Source organism: Notamacropus eugenii, chromosome 5, assembly GCF_028372415.1.
Source record: "Notamacropus eugenii isolate mMacEug1 chromosome 5, mMacEug1.pri_v2, whole genome shotgun sequence".
Classification (NCBI taxonomy): domain Eukaryota; kingdom Metazoa; phylum Chordata; class Mammalia; order Diprotodontia; family Macropodidae; genus Notamacropus; species Notamacropus eugenii.
Window position 1 is genome coordinate 106266438 of NC_092876.1, and position 17311 is coordinate 106283748.

At 30.4% G+C, this 17311-nt stretch overlaps 1 long non-coding RNA gene across 4 annotated transcripts in view; it reads left to right on the forward strand.

Annotated features, from left to right (window-relative positions):
• Positions 1-17311, forward strand: part of LOC140504999 (uncharacterized) — a 45659-nt gene that overhangs the window by 3833 nt on the left and 24515 nt on the right. For all 4 annotated transcript variants that reach the window (XR_011967309.1, XR_011967307.1, XR_011967310.1 and 1 more), the window contains exons 2-3: positions 2566-2665; positions 9660-9738. This is a non-coding gene — a long non-coding RNA (uncharacterized lncRNA). The remainder of the gene's footprint in view (positions 1-2565; positions 2666-9659; positions 9739-17311) is intronic.

A 17311-nucleotide genomic window follows, 5' to 3' on the forward strand; every position in this document is an offset into this window, starting at 1 on the left:
CTATTGTTGACTTCAGTCATAATAAAATGTAACTTAACAAAATAAAATTTTTGTAGAATAGCTATATTTACCGAAAGGAAGAATGTGCTAAAAAACCTAGTGTAAACTTACTTTATTTTTGCATTCAATAATTTATAGCAAATTAAGATTAAGTAGCCAATTTCCTTTTTTTCTTTACTTTTTTTTTTTTAATTAAAAAACATGAGTTTACAAAATTTTGTCACTTTATTTGTCGAATTGTTTTAGGTTGTTACTTGAAATTGGCCCTTGTGTCAAGACTTCTGTCTTTGTTTAATGGAGCTTAAATCCACACATGTATTGATTTGTTTAACCCTTTCTAGAAAGAACAATATGACTTTGTCTGATTTTACTGAAGAAACATGTTAGATAACCATGTCTTGTTAGAGATTTAATGGAAATGTGGTTTTTAGAAGTAATTGTGATATAGATTTTTATCTATTTCTTTAGTAAGTTTCTCCCCTACATTCCTCCCCTACTCCCAGTCTTTTAGGACCAAAAGAGTTCCAAAGCAAAACTATACTTTTATTCAGGTATTACAATTTTGAATTTTCAAGCAGTGTTTCTATTTAATTTTACTTTATTAAGTCCATTTACAATTAGTTCTTATTTTGGAGAAGGAACACATTAATACTAGGTTTATCAGTATTAATAATTTATGTTCGTGCACATTCATATTTCAGTCTGGTTTATTGTATTTATCTCTGAGGATTTTTTTTTCAATCACTACGTTTTCTAATAATGAGGGGGATATGGCCCTTCATTAAGTTGCTTTAATAATCTAAAATAATATCAACCTTTTGAAGGACAAGTCACAGATATTTGAATTTGCAGGGTTCAAATATGTCTAGTAAAAAAGTTCTGGACTCTATTGTAGTATTTTTTATAAAGCTTCAGGATATTTAACATCCAGGAAACAAGCAGAGAAAATATTTATTTGTCTTATCATACAGTTGCTCAAAATTTTGATCTCCCCCATTACTGCTTCATTTGTTCAGAAGCAAATCCCAAAATATCACTTAGAAATAAAGTCTTCCCAATAGAAATAAAAGTTAAACAGAAAACTTTATACTTGTACTCTGTGAAAGTGTTTTTTTAACAGTAAGAAGTTATTTAAGAGTGTTTTCTTAACAAAATAATGCATGATTTCCTAACAGAATGTAGAATTACACAATATTCTTGTACTACACTTGAAATTTGATTCCTGATGTTTTAGAATTCCTTCTCCACCTTTTCTCCTTGCCCTATACATGTGACATTAATATTTGGTTTATAATGTGCTTAATCTTCTACTTTCATTGCCCCTGTCAAAGTAATACTGTCTCATTTAACACTCTAACATTTTTTTTTCTTGGATTATTCTGCTTTAAAAATAGCATGCTTTATATAATTTTAAATTCACTTAAGAAAATGTGTCAAAGTGTATAATACATGTATAGGTAACAAGTAGATTCAAATATTTTAGTTGGTCTTTGGAGAATTTTGCATGTTAAAGGAATACTTTTGGATTATCTTTTGGACAAATGTTGCATTTGAAGGAAGGTTTAAAAAATCTTAAGAAATAAAGGTGGTTTTAAATTTTTTTTTAAGCCAAAAAACTTCAAGTACTAAAGTTTACTGTAATTAGTTAACTAATATTTACCGTCATTCGTTGATAATATAAAAATAGCATTTTAAATCTGTATATCACTGGGACATCAGAAAGCTAAATAATGTTAAGTACATTTGGTCACATCATTCTTAGCATGAGACATACCAAAATAGTTTGGCCAAATAACTGTTTCAGATCTGTTTCTTGCTTGTAAATGAGAGTATCCTTTTTTGCATAAATTTTGATTGAATGGACTCATACTATGGTCTTTCCTTTATGTTTTTCTGTTACCTAAAGTTTATTTCAAAATTGGATATTAAGGCCTGTTACAGAAAACTACATAGTAGGTGCTACTTTTGATAATATTTGTTTATATTCATTTCATTATTTAAAAGTTTCATAATTTTGGGATAAAGTTGATTAAACAATTTATCCAGATACACCACCATCCTTTTTATCAGTTTAAGGGGTGGTGTATTTTAGGAAGAGCTGTTTAGCCACTCTGAAATTATCAAACTTTTTTTAAAAGGTGTAAACTAACATTTTCAAGAGTATTGTGTCTTAGGAAGTAATTCCAATTATCCCTATTTACAACTCTGATTATTAGAGTTGTGGAAGTACCCCCATTTAGCCATACAGTAGTTATTATAGATTCCTCCTATCTCTTCCCACCCTTCCTATTTTCTGAAATGAATGTTGTAGGAAGAAATGAAAGCAGAAACATATATCTGATTTGAAGAGGCTTCTGATGATAAAAAAAGCATATCACAGGTGTTTCTAATCAGCCAGTCTTTAAAAAGAGCAATATTTTCACGTTCGGACTTCCCCGGAACATAAGCAAGGTGAGGGTCATTTTGATGACCCTACATCTATGTTTAAGGATCGACTGCAGAACTGTGGGTGTCGGAAATCTGTTGAGTGTCTTCGAACTATAATACATGACATTTTTATTGCAGGTTTTGACCTTTCTGTAGAGGAGAACTGATTCTGGAGAACAACTTAACTTCTGTGATTGAAAACCTCTATATTCTATGTGAAAAGAGATGGGAGATTAAGGTAGATTAATGAATTTATTGCTTCTGTGGTTTCATATTTAAAAACTCAAGATTTTATGTTTGACTTTTGATATATGATTACATTTTGATGTAGTTTGGGATTTTAGTTAAAGTTAGGCAGACTAACTTTTCATTTGTGAAGAAAATTTTAAATCAGCCTCTCCATTAAAAGATTCAGTGAGGAGCCAACTTATGTGTAAAAAAACTGACTTTGTAAAGCAGTTTTTGGAATTAAATTGACCACAGAGTGATTCTCTTATGGATAATTTCTCCAGCTGAAATTTTAATAGGGGTGAGAAGCAGGGAAGGATGCATAATTAAAGTGGTTTGTTTGTTTGGATTTATTCTATTGTAAATAAGGCTATTTGTGGTTTACAGCATATTTTTGTTGAACGGAATTAATATTGGGGTAGTTTTGAGAGGTGGGTTCTAGATAACCTGCAAATTAATTTTCAAGAAACATTCATTGGTATAATTAACAGAATAATGTTAAAAGAAATGGATATGAAATTAATATTAAGTCCTGATCTAAACAATGCCAGTTTGGTTGAAACTGAAAACCCCACTTTCATTTAAGCAATAATAGTGTTACATGGAGCAAGATGTTTAAATTGCTCCAATCACAAATTGTAATTAGTGCTAATTTTATGTGCTAAATCTTAGAATAGCATGCCTTTTAGTGTCTTTAATTTTGTGGAAAATGATTAATAGTCAACTTTTAAATAATAATTTTTATTTTTCTGAAATCTCCTTTCTGTTTAGCACATTTGGAAATTTGAATTAATAATGAGGGTTTTCATAAATAGGAACTTTTAGTCTCTTAATTTAAACATACTAAACAATACAGTTAAAATAATATCAAAAGTAGTAACATTTTCAAATAATGTCATCTTATTTTAATATCCCTTACTAGTAGTTTCTTTATTACCTTATTTTGCATGAAATCCACAAACTAGATTTTCATAAATAGTGTAATTTGAATTTTAAGATAACTGAAGTATAATTCATTCATACAAAACTTATTGTTTGGTCACTTTTAAACTGTGAAAAATTTAAGTTTGATTTTTAGTATTAATAAGTTTTTTTTGTGGTTTTTTTCCCTGTTGAGTGTTATCTCTTTTCAAATATATTAGTCCCCTAAGTCCAGGAAAAGCAATCTTTTAATGTTTGGAGTAAATGAAATCAGTGTAAACATATAAAGGTACTTTTATGACTAATTCATAATTGTTTTTTATCTGAACTTGTAGTAGTAAACACATAAGCTATAGAAAATGTATGATTATTAAAATAAATATAAAGTTGTGTCTTTGATTAGAGGACAGTTGATAAGGATGAGTAATTTTTCTCCTCCCCTCCCACCATACAATTATAAAACAATTAAGCATTAGCATACCATGCTTAGATTTTTTTTTTTTATTTACTATAAATGTATAGGTGTAACTACTTGGTTTTATTTTCATTTATTTTCCCAAATGATAAACTTAAGTCAGATAAATATTTTCTCTTATCAGAATAAGAACATCTAAAAGAAAGGTAAAATTTTTTATAATCATCTAACTATTTAGAATCAACCAGATTTAATACATCACTTTTAAATTCAAAATATTTAGAACCTTTGAGTGACTGCTATATCAAATGTAACAACTGGAGGAAATGTACATTTCTGCCCTGTGTTTGTAAATAAATAAGTTCATTGCTATTTTAGTGATTGTATGCTCTTCGAGGGCCACTTCATAGAATTGCGTTTTCCATACTTAATCCACTGATGCACACACATTTCAAAACCTTAAGTTTAATAATTTACCTAGATCTTTAAAAACTATATAGGTGTATTTGCTTTTTCTTTTTTCTTTTTAGTTCTGGGTAATTTTGCCTGACTGAAAAACTTCAAATAGATAATACCTCTTATTTAGGAGATTAAAGGCCATTAGAAGGATATATAGCTGGTTATAATATACTCCTTTTAAAAGGGATGAGGCGATATTTTATAAAATTGTTTGGAAATTGCTTGACTAGATAAGTTTTATTTAGCTAACAATTTGTCAACATTTTTGGTGGCATTTTTATTTTAATGCTAATACTTGTCATTTCTTTTTTTTCATTATTTATATTCCATATGTTTTCAGAATTCTCAATATATATATGCTTTTGCAGAGAAGATCATAACTGGTTGCAAAGTGAGGTTATCCTGTCAAAATGCTTGCATTTTATTAGAATTTTTATAATTTTCAGAACTATTGCTTTTACTGAGCATTTCAGTAACAAACTAGAAATACAAATAAATCATAATACTATGTATGTGGTGTGTTAGCAAAGTTACTTTGATTTTAGATAGTTGCATCTATTATAAAACTTTAAAGTGTTAAGGGTAATTTTTTCCCCCAGGGGAGCTTTTGGTGGCAAATTCATTGTTATTTTTAAGCATTTAGTTTCATGTTTTTATTTTTATCTCAGTACCAAACATATTTAAATTATATTTGTAATGTCTGTTTTTTAAAGGAAAAAGCATCCTATAATTTAACACCTAAAGCATTAGTATTATTAAGTGGTACTTTGGGCAAATTTTGTTTTTGTTCTTTAGAAAAGATTAATGTAAAATAAACTGAAAATATTTTAAGTGTTTGTAAAGTAGTATTTCTTACACAATTAAGGCTATTCCTAGCTAACATACTACTCTGATATTTTATTCATGTGTACATTACGGGGAGTTGGTTTTGCTTTTTTTGGGGCTAGATCATTGTTTGGAGAAGAAACAGCATGTTTCATAATGTGGTTGCTGAGACATCTGATTAATCCACTAGTTAAAGTTTGGGTAATCCATTAATGTTTTGAAATATGTTTTTAGAAATTTTTAAAAATCATACTTACATGTTTACTGTAGTTTTTTTCTTTACTATGAATGTGACTAGATTTTTGTTTTAGTTTGGGGTTTTCTCTGTGTGTGATTTTGGGGTGTTTGTATTTTTGATGCATGACTCCTGTGAAAATAAACATAAGGAGTGTAATTTCTTGGGGACATGGACAAAATTAGACTGTTATCTTCTAATGGTCTTTACACATAATACTTTTATAGTGAATTTGAACATTATTTGCTTTTTATTAGTGGACCAGAGAAATTGCTTAGTTCTGGCCAAAATTATATTTAATATTCTTTAAGAACAACTTTAAATTATGTAAATGCTTGAATAAGATTTATTATTGCACATTTTTCTTCTAATACCATAAAACCTTTTCAGATAGGCAATATTTGTTGTTGTTAAATGATGTGGGTAATACGCTAATTCTCATATTTATATATAGACAAATATCTATTGAGTTATCAGCTAAGTTTCTATCTTATTAAAAAGTGGAAATGTCATTTTGAAGCTAATTTTTAAAACAGCTATGTCTTTTTCAGAAGAGCAGGCCAAAATTTGCTTTTTCTTTCTATATCACAGTTTGAAGTTGTAGGGCCAGGGACCTGCTGTTTTTTCTTCTTGTATGGTACTCTTAATTCATATTTTATAGGTGAATCTTGATGAGATACCTGAACTAGATGAGATACAGAAAGACTTGGTAAAATCACCAGTATAGTACATATTAGTTCTTCATCTCATAAGCTAAATTTGAAGGAGTTTAGGTAGTTGAATTAGTAATTGGGTATAAATTTGGTGATTCAAGGTCATGTTATATCGTTAAAAGGAAATGAAAACTCAGAAAAATATAATCGTATTTTCCTCCCTCAATGAGCAGATGCTTTGCTTACAGTAATGTACCCCAGCCCACTGCTTACGCAGCTGCTATTGGGTGCATCATCCCAGTTCTTGTTTCTGCCCCCTTGAAGCTGGGAACAAGGTCTGGGGAATCTCTGCTTTTTGTCAACTGCTGAACATTAAAAACATTAGTGTGCAGGAGTGATGGTATAGGGGGCTCTCTACCCACTAACTGCTGAGAACCTGAGAGGGAATCAGATACCTATAGGCATATGCAGATTATACTAACTTAAAGGAAATTATTCTTCACAAAAAAATACTATTATACACCGTGGTGGTACTATTGGTAGCTTATTCATTACCATAAATGATAAATGATCTCTGTGTAAAGGTATTTTTCCACTTAAATACAAGAGACAAGAACTTTAGTAATTAAATTGCTTTCTTTGTATAATTTGTTGTGTGACTTTTAATTTCTTTTGTGCCTTTTTACAACTACTTTGCATTGATGTTAAGAAATTGTTGGAGAAAAAAATTAATATATGTTATGTTGATACTCAAATTTAGGTTCTGTCAGAAAAGAAGGGGACAGGTGCGGGGAGAGGGGGATAACATCACATAGCAATCTTTTCTACCGTTAGCCTAAGTGCCATAGTGACCAACTTTGCATCTCACTTTGAATTCTGATACATCTTCCCTGATTTCATTTACCATCTTAACTGCAGAAGTAGCGCCCAGTATTCATATACTTGCTAACATGTGTACCAGCCTCACAGAACCAAGGGAGTTAAAGAAAACCAAGTGGTGTAATAAACCAGATGAAGAAGAATAGGTTAATACTTTTACAAGTAGAAACCTGGATACTTGATTTTTGAATGCCTGCATTTTGCCTCAATATTGATAGAACATATAAAGTGCAACACTCAAATAAGAACTTTCCCTTTTTCTTCATTACTACATAACAAGCCTACCTCCTTTTCTAGTAATACCTGACACTGGAAAAAAAAATTTCTAAAAGAAAAAAATGTCTTCAGCACAATAGGTAGAATCTCACAAAGTTATTTGCCTCAAGACATGGGTAAGAATTATAGTGTAAAAAAGAAGATAAATTTTAATGTCTAAGCAGAATTTTTATCTAAATTTCTGGTGTAAAAGTTTTAGAATTCTTAATCTTTTGGCTGGTTAATAATTCAGTAGCACCTGGAATTTATATAAATAATCATTTATATCTCAATAAATAGTTTCATAAAATTTTTCCACTAAATCATAGAGATTTCCATTATAGTAAATTGAATGCAGTTTCTAAAAAGTATGGGACTTCTTGTATATTTTTTGATGTAGGGTAAAAAATGATTAGGGACAAAGTACAAATAAAATTTTGTAATGCTAACATAGCCTGCTTTAAGACACAATTTAAAGTCTTGTTATTTAAAATAGCATGTTTTTCAAAAAATTACAGTGATTTCTTCATGTTGTTCATTAACACTATATTATTTTCAAGATGAATTCAAATCATAAAGTTCCTTGGAAAAATACAAAAAACTTTTCTGATAAACTCAATATTTGGTAGAATTGTAAGAATACGAAGTTTGGCTATAAATTCTTGAGGCTATTAAGTTGCATTTGTACACACAAAACTGTCTTAAAACTAGAATAGGAAAATAAAAATGTTAAAGGACATTCAGAGATGCAGTTTTTGTATTTCCTTTATTATCCCTTATCAATAGAATGAGGAAATTAGACTTAGATGATCTCTGAAGTTACTTCTGGCTTCAAAGCTAGTGATCTTTACTATAAAATTGAGTCTTTTTTTTTCTTTAAATAAAACCGCATTGTTTCTATGTTTTTTCCAGTTTAAAAGGAAGATTTTTCTATATAATAAACGTCAATCACTTTTTTCTTTTTTTTCTCTAGGTCTTTTTTTTTAAATACCTAAACAGATTTAAATGTTGTGCTGTGCCATAAGCCACTTGTAAAAAATCAAACATTTTGCAGTTTATTTTATATAATTTGAAAGAAGTGTTGTGGTTGTTTTTAATCAGTTTTTCCCCCCTGCAGGAGTGAATATGCCTTAGGCCAAATTCCCTGCCATCCTTGTTATTTGGAACATTTTAGTATATTTGTACCCATGCCTAAACAGTGCCACACAGTACAATGTAAACTGCAGGGTGGAATCAGTTATTTAAGTGCTTCACATTTTGAAACACCAAACTTTTTCCATTTTATTTGGTGTTTTTCTTTTCGTAAAATAAAATATTTTTATTTTAATATATTGATGTTTTATAAAAGAGCCATAAGGCAGCATTATAAGATGTAGAATTAGTAGGGACCTTAAATATCATCCAGTCTGATGCTCTTATTTTACAGATAAGGAAACTGAGGTCTCCCAAAAATGAAATAACATACTTGGGATGTGAACAGATCTACTCTAATCCCTCCACTTTCTATTCTGTTGTATATGTTTATAGGATAGCTCTTTATGAGGAGTATTGAAAAGCCTAGCACTGGAAAAGTAAAACTAACTGAACTGTACAGAAATCAAGCTATAACCGTGTCCTTGTTGACTTGCTAATTCAGAAGTTCTTTAATTTTTTTTTAATCCTGAAGACAAGTGAAATTTTCTGCCTAGATATAGTGACAGTCCTTTTTCATTATTGTAGGTAGAAGATGAAAAATGAAACAATTTACTTGTTACTGCACCCTCATATCTGCAGTATCTTAAATATCTTAATCACAGATTGAAAGCTAAATCCCAATTTTATCTAGTATTGTAGGTCATAACTTTAGGACCACATAATATGTAGATTGGGGGGTATTTGCAGATTTCAGATATGTTGACTGTGATTAACTTAACAAAATGTTTTGTATGTGTCCAATATAATCTAATTTATATTTATTGGGTATCACACAAAATGGTAATTGAACGTCTGCCTTTTGTTATCTTCAAGGTTAGATCTTTTCCTTTTTTTCCTTTCCTTCCAAATTGTTAGTAGACCAATTTCTAGTTGCTGCCAGGCTTCAACCTTAATTTGTAAATTTTAGATATCTTTGTAATTTGCTTTTAGTTTTACAGAAGATACGATTAATAGAAAAATGGTCTCTTCCAAATTTAATACGAGTAATTTGGGGAGTGATACAAGAAAATTAATAATTTTTTATTAATTATACTGTGATTTATGAGGACTCTAAAATAGAGATTTGTGTTAAAGCTTTTAGAATATCGATCAAACTGTAGCATAAACAAGATTTTAAATGATCCATTTTCTATGAAACTTTAATTTAATCTTTTCTATTTTTTCTTAGGTTATAACAAATTAAGATAGACTGTACTGGTACTATGTGATAACAACTTGTTGGCCTCAATTGAACAAGCATTTTTCTTGTAAGTATTCTGTGATCCCCTCAGCCCTTTATCATTCTATAAAAAAGAGGTATATTATGTTTCAACTTCTGATTTGTGAAATTTACCCTTAAAAGAGCTTTGGTCATAGATTATCAGCCTTTCTTTTTCTTTTAAACCTTTTAAAAGTTAGCTGCTGACTGACTCACAATTTAAAGGGGGGGGCCAAATCAATACTTGGTAAGTATTTTTGATTATGAAAGATAATTCATCTTCAAAAATTATTTAACATAGTTTTGACTTCTTTCCCATCTTCTTCAAGTATAGAAATGATAGTGATTTTAAGGGAAAAGTTGTATGTAGTATTTGTTTTGGTTTTTTTAAATCAATTTTATTGAAATATTTACTAACATAAGTTTAATAATTATCTTGTGCTTCTGTCACTTAGAGTGATGTAGCCACTTTATAATTTTATTATGCATGTCACTAGAAAGTAGATGTCTTGGTTAAGGACCAAGAGGTGGGAGGGAAAACAGGAAGAATCTGTCTTTTTTCCTTCCCCATATATGCACATATCCTCCTACAGGATAAGAAACAGACCTCTTTTACAGTTCCCTTAGTTTTTGAGAGACTTGTGAATTATGCTGGAATCATTCCAGACAAAAGTTTACTAAATATCAATACCACCCAGTATAGAAATAAATTTTTGTTAACCACTTATCAAATTAATCTCAGTGTTATCTCCTCTTCACATAACCTTTGAGTGAATTGTAAATCTTTAAATTAAACCCAAATATCAGATTACTTTATCCATTACTTAGGTATGTTTTCTCAGTGTACCTTTGTTTTGATGACTCATTAAGTAAGGTCAGATTATTGTTCTACACTTAAAAGGTAAAGCTCTAGACCAGAGTATTAGATTCAATGATTGGTGGTAGAAAGACTTCTAAATGAAAATTAAAGTAACTTTTCAGGGCCCATAATAATAAACTAGTACTTCTCAGACTGATAGCCAGAAATCCCACATTATCTTACTTTCTTTTTTTTCTTTTCTTTTATTAGAACTTGTATAATCCACACTTGGCTTTCTTAATTGGCTTCTTGGAAGCCAACTTAACTCTCTCATTCTTCATTTTTTTTTTTTTTTTTACCAAAAAGAAGAATCTCCTGGACGGGGTATTGTGCCCCTACCAATGGATAGAAGGCTATCCATTTTCATGCCGACTTCAGCGTCTGTTCACATCAGACACTTTTATGAGAAAGGTTAATACATTCTTAACCTCTTTCTAACTACTTCATAAATTTCAAAGCAAGCAATCTTTCTGGATGTTCTGTAGCATCTTTTTTTTTTTTTTTTTTAAACAAAAGGTATTTGCCATATTTTAGGATTGCAGTACTTTACTGGGGTCTCCTTGGCAGTAGTGTGTGCCAGGATTTTACATTAGCACTAGATCATAAATGGTTTAGTATGCATCTGAAAGTAAGAACCATAATAGTGGTCAAGGTAATTGGAACATAAAACTACAGTCATTGATCCCTGTTTTATCTATTCCCTATTCCTTTTAAATTTGCCCTTATATCTCTTTGTAATACTTAGAAATCATAGATTTCTAAATCAGAATAAGGCTTATGGAATTAAATAAGGTTACAAACTAGTTTCCCTAATAAACAGTAAAATGTTTATTTTCTAGTTTGTATTTTCTTTGTGATATGGTGAGTAGAAGGGGTGCAGATTTTAGAAGACCTAGATTATAGTCTCAGGCTAGGCTGTTAGACTTGTAACTTTGTAACCCTGAGCAAGTTACTCCCTTCTGAGCCATTTCTTGTCTGCAAAAATGTAAATAATACTACTTTCACTAACTTAAGTGATTGTTAGAAATTACTTTGTAAGCCCTAAAGTACCATGTAAAAATTATTATTCATCTTTAATTACCAAATCTGAATATAGATGCAGTATTTTATTTTATGCATTTAAAAATATTCAGTGAAGGGGTCTCTGACACACAAAAGGTTAAGAACTTACTCTAAGGGCACAGTAGTTGTTAAAAGAGGTAAAGTGAAATTGAAGGATTGAACCTTAGGGGATAGGAAAAGGAAGAGGTCCTAGAGATGGAGGAAAAAGAAAAAGGGGTGGAGAGACTGAGAGAGTCAGAGGATCAAAGTTGGGAAAGTCAGTGGGGTGGGGAAAAAAATATCAAAACTTTTTTTTTAGTCAAGAAAAAGGAGGGTTGCCAAAAGTATTTCTAATGGGCAGGGTGAGTTACAGAAAGCATTTATTTTTAAAAGATAGTATCAAGGGGACATGGAAGGATATAAAATGAGTGGGGGGTCTTTTTAGCCTTGTAAGATTTGTGAATATTAATGTAGGTCACTAGTATTTTTTGGTACCTAATTACCATTTCTGTACTTGAGTCCATGGGGTAAATGTTGATACTTAAAGTTCTCCTAAGATTAATTGCATTTTGATTTGTTCACTGTGAGAGTGTAGGTTATTTTGCAAAATGGAATATATCATTGGTATTGCAATAATGTTTGTACTTAAAATTGAGCCAGTTTAATTTTTGTTATTTAAAAATTGTATGCTATATTTCCATACAATTATATCAAAACAATTCAAAAATGAATTTGTAAATGACTGTAGCAAAGAAACTTTTTAAAGATTGCCTCTAAGAAATTTTTTCTGCTTTTCTCTAACCCAAAATATCGTTATAGTAATGACAGATGGAAGGGGTACTATTAAATCTTGGAACTTTTAACTAATTTCTTGACAACATATTTGTGATCAAATTAAGCAAAAATTTACTGATGTGATTTGGTTTTTACTTTGTAATTCACTGTGAGGAATACTCTGGATACAAGATATGCATGCTTATCAGTTTGTATGTAGATGTTGGGAAATTTTCTTCTTTGTTTTCTATGCATAAGAGTTTCATACAAATTGCAACCTTTAGATAAAATTTATTTTTATTTAAGTATCAATTTCCTTAATGGTATTATGTAATTAAAATGGAAATCATTAGATATGTAATACCAACTAAGTATTTCAACAAAATCTTCCAGAGTAAAGTATTAAATTAATATAAGAAAATTTGTAAAATTTAACTGATGATATGAAATTATACCCTGCTACTCCTCCACTATGATTATACTCAGATTTTGGTTATTCTGGAGAGAATTATTTAGACCCCCTCATTGCTTTTTCCCTTATACTTCCAGGTTTTGAATCATTTAATTATTCATTAGTTTTTCTATCAGAGGAATTCAGTAGAAAGTAGGGGAAGCAAAACCTATATTAGTCAATTTGGCAGCTCTACTCAAGACTTTGAAATCTGAAAGAAAATTATGAAACTGTACTCTAAAATAGTTTTTTGATTATATTTATGTATTGTGTCTATATTATTCTTCAACATTGATCATGCAGAGTTAACTGAATTTTTTTTTAACTTGTGGTTCAATTTTTGAGGTTTTATTTTTAGCTGTCTATTTCGGCACCATGCAGCCAAAACTGATCAAATAATACCAAATTTCTGATTGTTGTGTAATCGAGATATAAATGTCTGTATTTATATATATTTGTATAATTTTGTTTGCATTAAATGCCAGGGAGAAGATCAGTTTTATTAGTCATAATAGTCCTGTCCCTTTAAGGTTTTGTTAGCTGTGTAGTGCCTTGCTGAAGCCTTTGAAAATGCATTTGTTCTTTAATTTTCCTCCAGATCATAATGGCATACCAAACCACTAGTGTAGTAGTAGAGCAGTAGGGATCAAGGGCTGATAATGCCCCTTAAAGCCTGCCTACATGAAGAAAAACCCTACCATTACAAGTTGTATTTACACTGTATTTAAAATTATTACAACAGTGACACATCAGTATTCTCTAACAAACCAATAACAGAGAGAAGAAAGACATTTTCATAGCCATACTGAGAGATCTGTATTATAACATTCCTGTTTTGTGGTGATTGTACCATTTCAAGGCCTAAACATAGTTCGCCTACAAATGAATCATTCAGGTTTATAGGTCAAAAGGATAGTTTTTTGAGAGTACAAAACTGTGGGTAAGGCAGAATAGGCACTACTTATTCCTTTCTTTACTGAGGTAAACCAATTGAATTGCAAAATAAAGTAGAAAATAAAACAAAGGGATTTTAAAAGTTGATTTAACAGCAAAGCCATAATTCCCTTCTCTACCAAACAGGCTTTATTCATCTGAAATTTTTGCAACTTCAACAATATTGTTCTACTTACCGCTCAAGAAGTTCACCTATGTACATCTAAATATAAACTGAACAGCTTGGGGGAGGCATGGTGACAGAACACATACAAATATTTAACTATTTTTCCAAATAACCTTAAAATGATAACTTTTACTCTCTCATGAGATATGGAACCTAACATGTGGAATAATCCCACCCTGAGAATTAATTTTTTCATTGTGATTTTAATATTATCACCAGAAAGTTACATCCTTTTAGGCTACAAAATAACAGACCCTACAAATCTAACTATTCAGAACAGCAGTAATAATCAGATTTCTAATGAGAATCTTATTACATGTTAGCAATAATAATAGCTTCTGCAGTCATTTCTTAAACATAGCAGTGTGATTTGTAACAGAAGACAAACTTAAGTCGGTGTTGTTTGTTCATTTAGTCAGACATTAACACTGTGAGATTATAGGCCTTTAAAATTCTGACATTCAAATATATATAAAAGAAGCATTAATGTTCGTGGAACAAATAATGACTAAGCAGATTTTTGGGGTTTTTTTTGCAATTGGAGTGATTAGATTTGATAACATTCTTTTAAGATTTGATAACATTCTCAGTATTTGGGATGTTTCACTGGAGCAGTTTATCTCAGAATTATCCAAAAATTATATTACATCATGAAATTGGTGTTGAAATTTAAAAAAAAAAAAACGACTTTATTTGCATGATTACACTGGATCCCTGAAAATTCTAAAGTTCAGATCAAAGAACTGAATGATGACCTCCCAGTCAACTAGGTAATTTGCTGTGATCAGTAGAGTGGCTTTTAAAAGTTGTTATTATTTTTTCAAAGCTGCGAGATCTGGGGAAGTTTTTTGTAGACTAGGACAAGATTTATCCAAAGTTCTCAAACTCTTGATAGTTTCTAAATTTAGCATTTTTTGTAAGAGTGCTACATTATTTGGTCAAACTAGATTTAAGGAGAAAATAAAATAACAGATTTTTAAGAAAGTGTATTACTGCATTTGTAATGAAAAATGAGGTGTTTGAAAGGCAAATGCGCAGGAGAAAGCTAATGTTTTATATGATTAAACTTTACTCCATGTCAAAATATGAAGCCAGCAATGTTTTGAAATAGAGTATAGATAGAATAATGAGGTAGATTTTACTGTGCATTTGTTGAAACTCTAGGTTAGTTTCTGTCTTTTTAAGACTGAAATCAATTGTCCAGTGTTTCCTTTAGCCATTAATTATAGCTTAAATAAATGATTGGATTTCTCAGAATATTCGATAAAAATTGGTACCAGAAGAGTGCCTGCATCAAAGAACTGCTGCATCTTAGCACAACCGATTTAAACTAGAGTTAAAGATTTTATTAGGAAGGAAAGTGTATTCACAGTCACACTGAGCTTTAAATTCAGGTATAAAAATATTTTTAAGTACTTGAAATACAGCAATATTTACATACTTTAAACTGAACATACGTGGTTGTAATAATTCTGATTACATTAATTTTGTGTGGAAAATATGCTTTTTTGTCTTGTTTTCTAAAAGGTAGACAATGGAAGTATAATTTATGAATATACTTTATAAATACAAACTAAATACTGTTTTTGCAAGTCAGGTTTTTTTTAGGTCATTGATAACAGATTGGCCTCCATTTTATGTGGGAATATATTTAGAGACAGAAAGAGAAGAGGGTGTAGAGTAAATAATTAGGGAAAATATAGATTGCTCAGGATGGTTACTACGCAAAAAAATTTTTTGTATTTTCAATAAAATAAAAATGCAAAAAATCCACTTTCGTATACAAATGAATAATTGGGTGATTTAATAATAACATTAATTTCTCTTCATTATCATGAATCAGTTGGGTACAGAAGTTAAACAGAGGGAAAAGAATTAGCGTAGTCCTTTGAACTCATCATGCTGATTAAGCATCTGTTACACGTGTAAGACATATTTAACAGTGACACTGGTGAGTTTTGCCTCCTATACTTGATGAGATTGACAACCCTGGCACTGGTTGTCAGCAATAAGAGGTTGTTTTTGTTTTTTGAGAGTTTAATTTCATTTCAGATCTTACAATTCACTGAAGAAAGAAGGTGAAGGCATTTAGTGATTTGTCCAGGGTTGAACAACTGTTTATCATAAAAGATAATGTCCTGTCCATAGTCCAGCATTGTTTCTAACAGAACACATATTTCTCTTATCTCACAGATTTTCTGTCTTCCAACTCAAAAACTTGAAGTTACAAACCATTAATTGATAGCATAGTCACTTAGATTTTGAGTCAGAAAAAAAATTAACTTTTCTGAGCAGTGAAAGATTTAGTTGTTTTATAACTTTTCCTGAATGTAAGCCCCATGTCCTTTCCCGCTGAAGGCATGTTCATATTACTTCACTCTAAATTCTCCCTCAGTGGACTCTTGAATTTTTTTCTTGATACCTAATATTTTACATCAACCACGTTTCCCTACATGGTGAAATATTATAGAGGATTACACTTGGAATCAGGAAGACTCAAGTTCAAATTCTGAATGGATCACTTGAAACTCTGTGCTTTCTTCAGTTTCCTTATCTGCAAAATCAAAATAGTAATAGCTCTTAGGTCACAAGGTTATTGTGAGGATCAAATGAGATAATGTTTTTAGCAAAAAATACTAACTATCACCTCTCAGTGAGTCAGCACTTATAATGGTGGGAGAGGGAACAGTTTGGTAAAACCATATTTTGAAGAAATCTCCGTGTAGTATTTCACACCTGTAACACTTTCTCTATTTTCCTATGCCCTGCAAAGAAGTGGGGAGGGTTCATTTTATCTATTGCCTTTTTAATTGATTTGTAATTCTTTATATTTGTGCGTATTATCTTCTTAATTGACTTTGTATCAGTTACATGATCTTTTAACATTTGGCTAAAAAAGCAAGATTACTTTTGAAGGGGATTATGTTTAAGTATAAAATATCATGTGTTAACCCTGCTATTATCCAAAGTATGAGTAAAATTATATTCATTTTTTTCAGATTAAAGTAATTTGAGTTTGTTGTCAACACAATATTGATTTTTTTTTTCAGAAATATTAGAGGAAAAGACCTAGCTTATTCTTATGTTGTGCTACACTTAAAGTATTTATACTATGTAAAAGTAACTGTGAACTTATTAAGTCTGTTTAAAAAATAAAAACCTAGTTAATGTATATTTCATTCCTTTTCTAAAAGCTGTATCTTATATTCTTCTTTAGGAACTAGTGTGTAGACACCTTGGGGTAAAGTAGCAGCACATAATGGTTTGTTGGTTTTGAAAAGGTGCAGGCCATATTGTGCTGCCTCAAAAATACAAGGATCTGATCTTCTGAAGAAACTCTGTTGCTTGATAGCCAAAGCTTCATTGTGTGACATCAA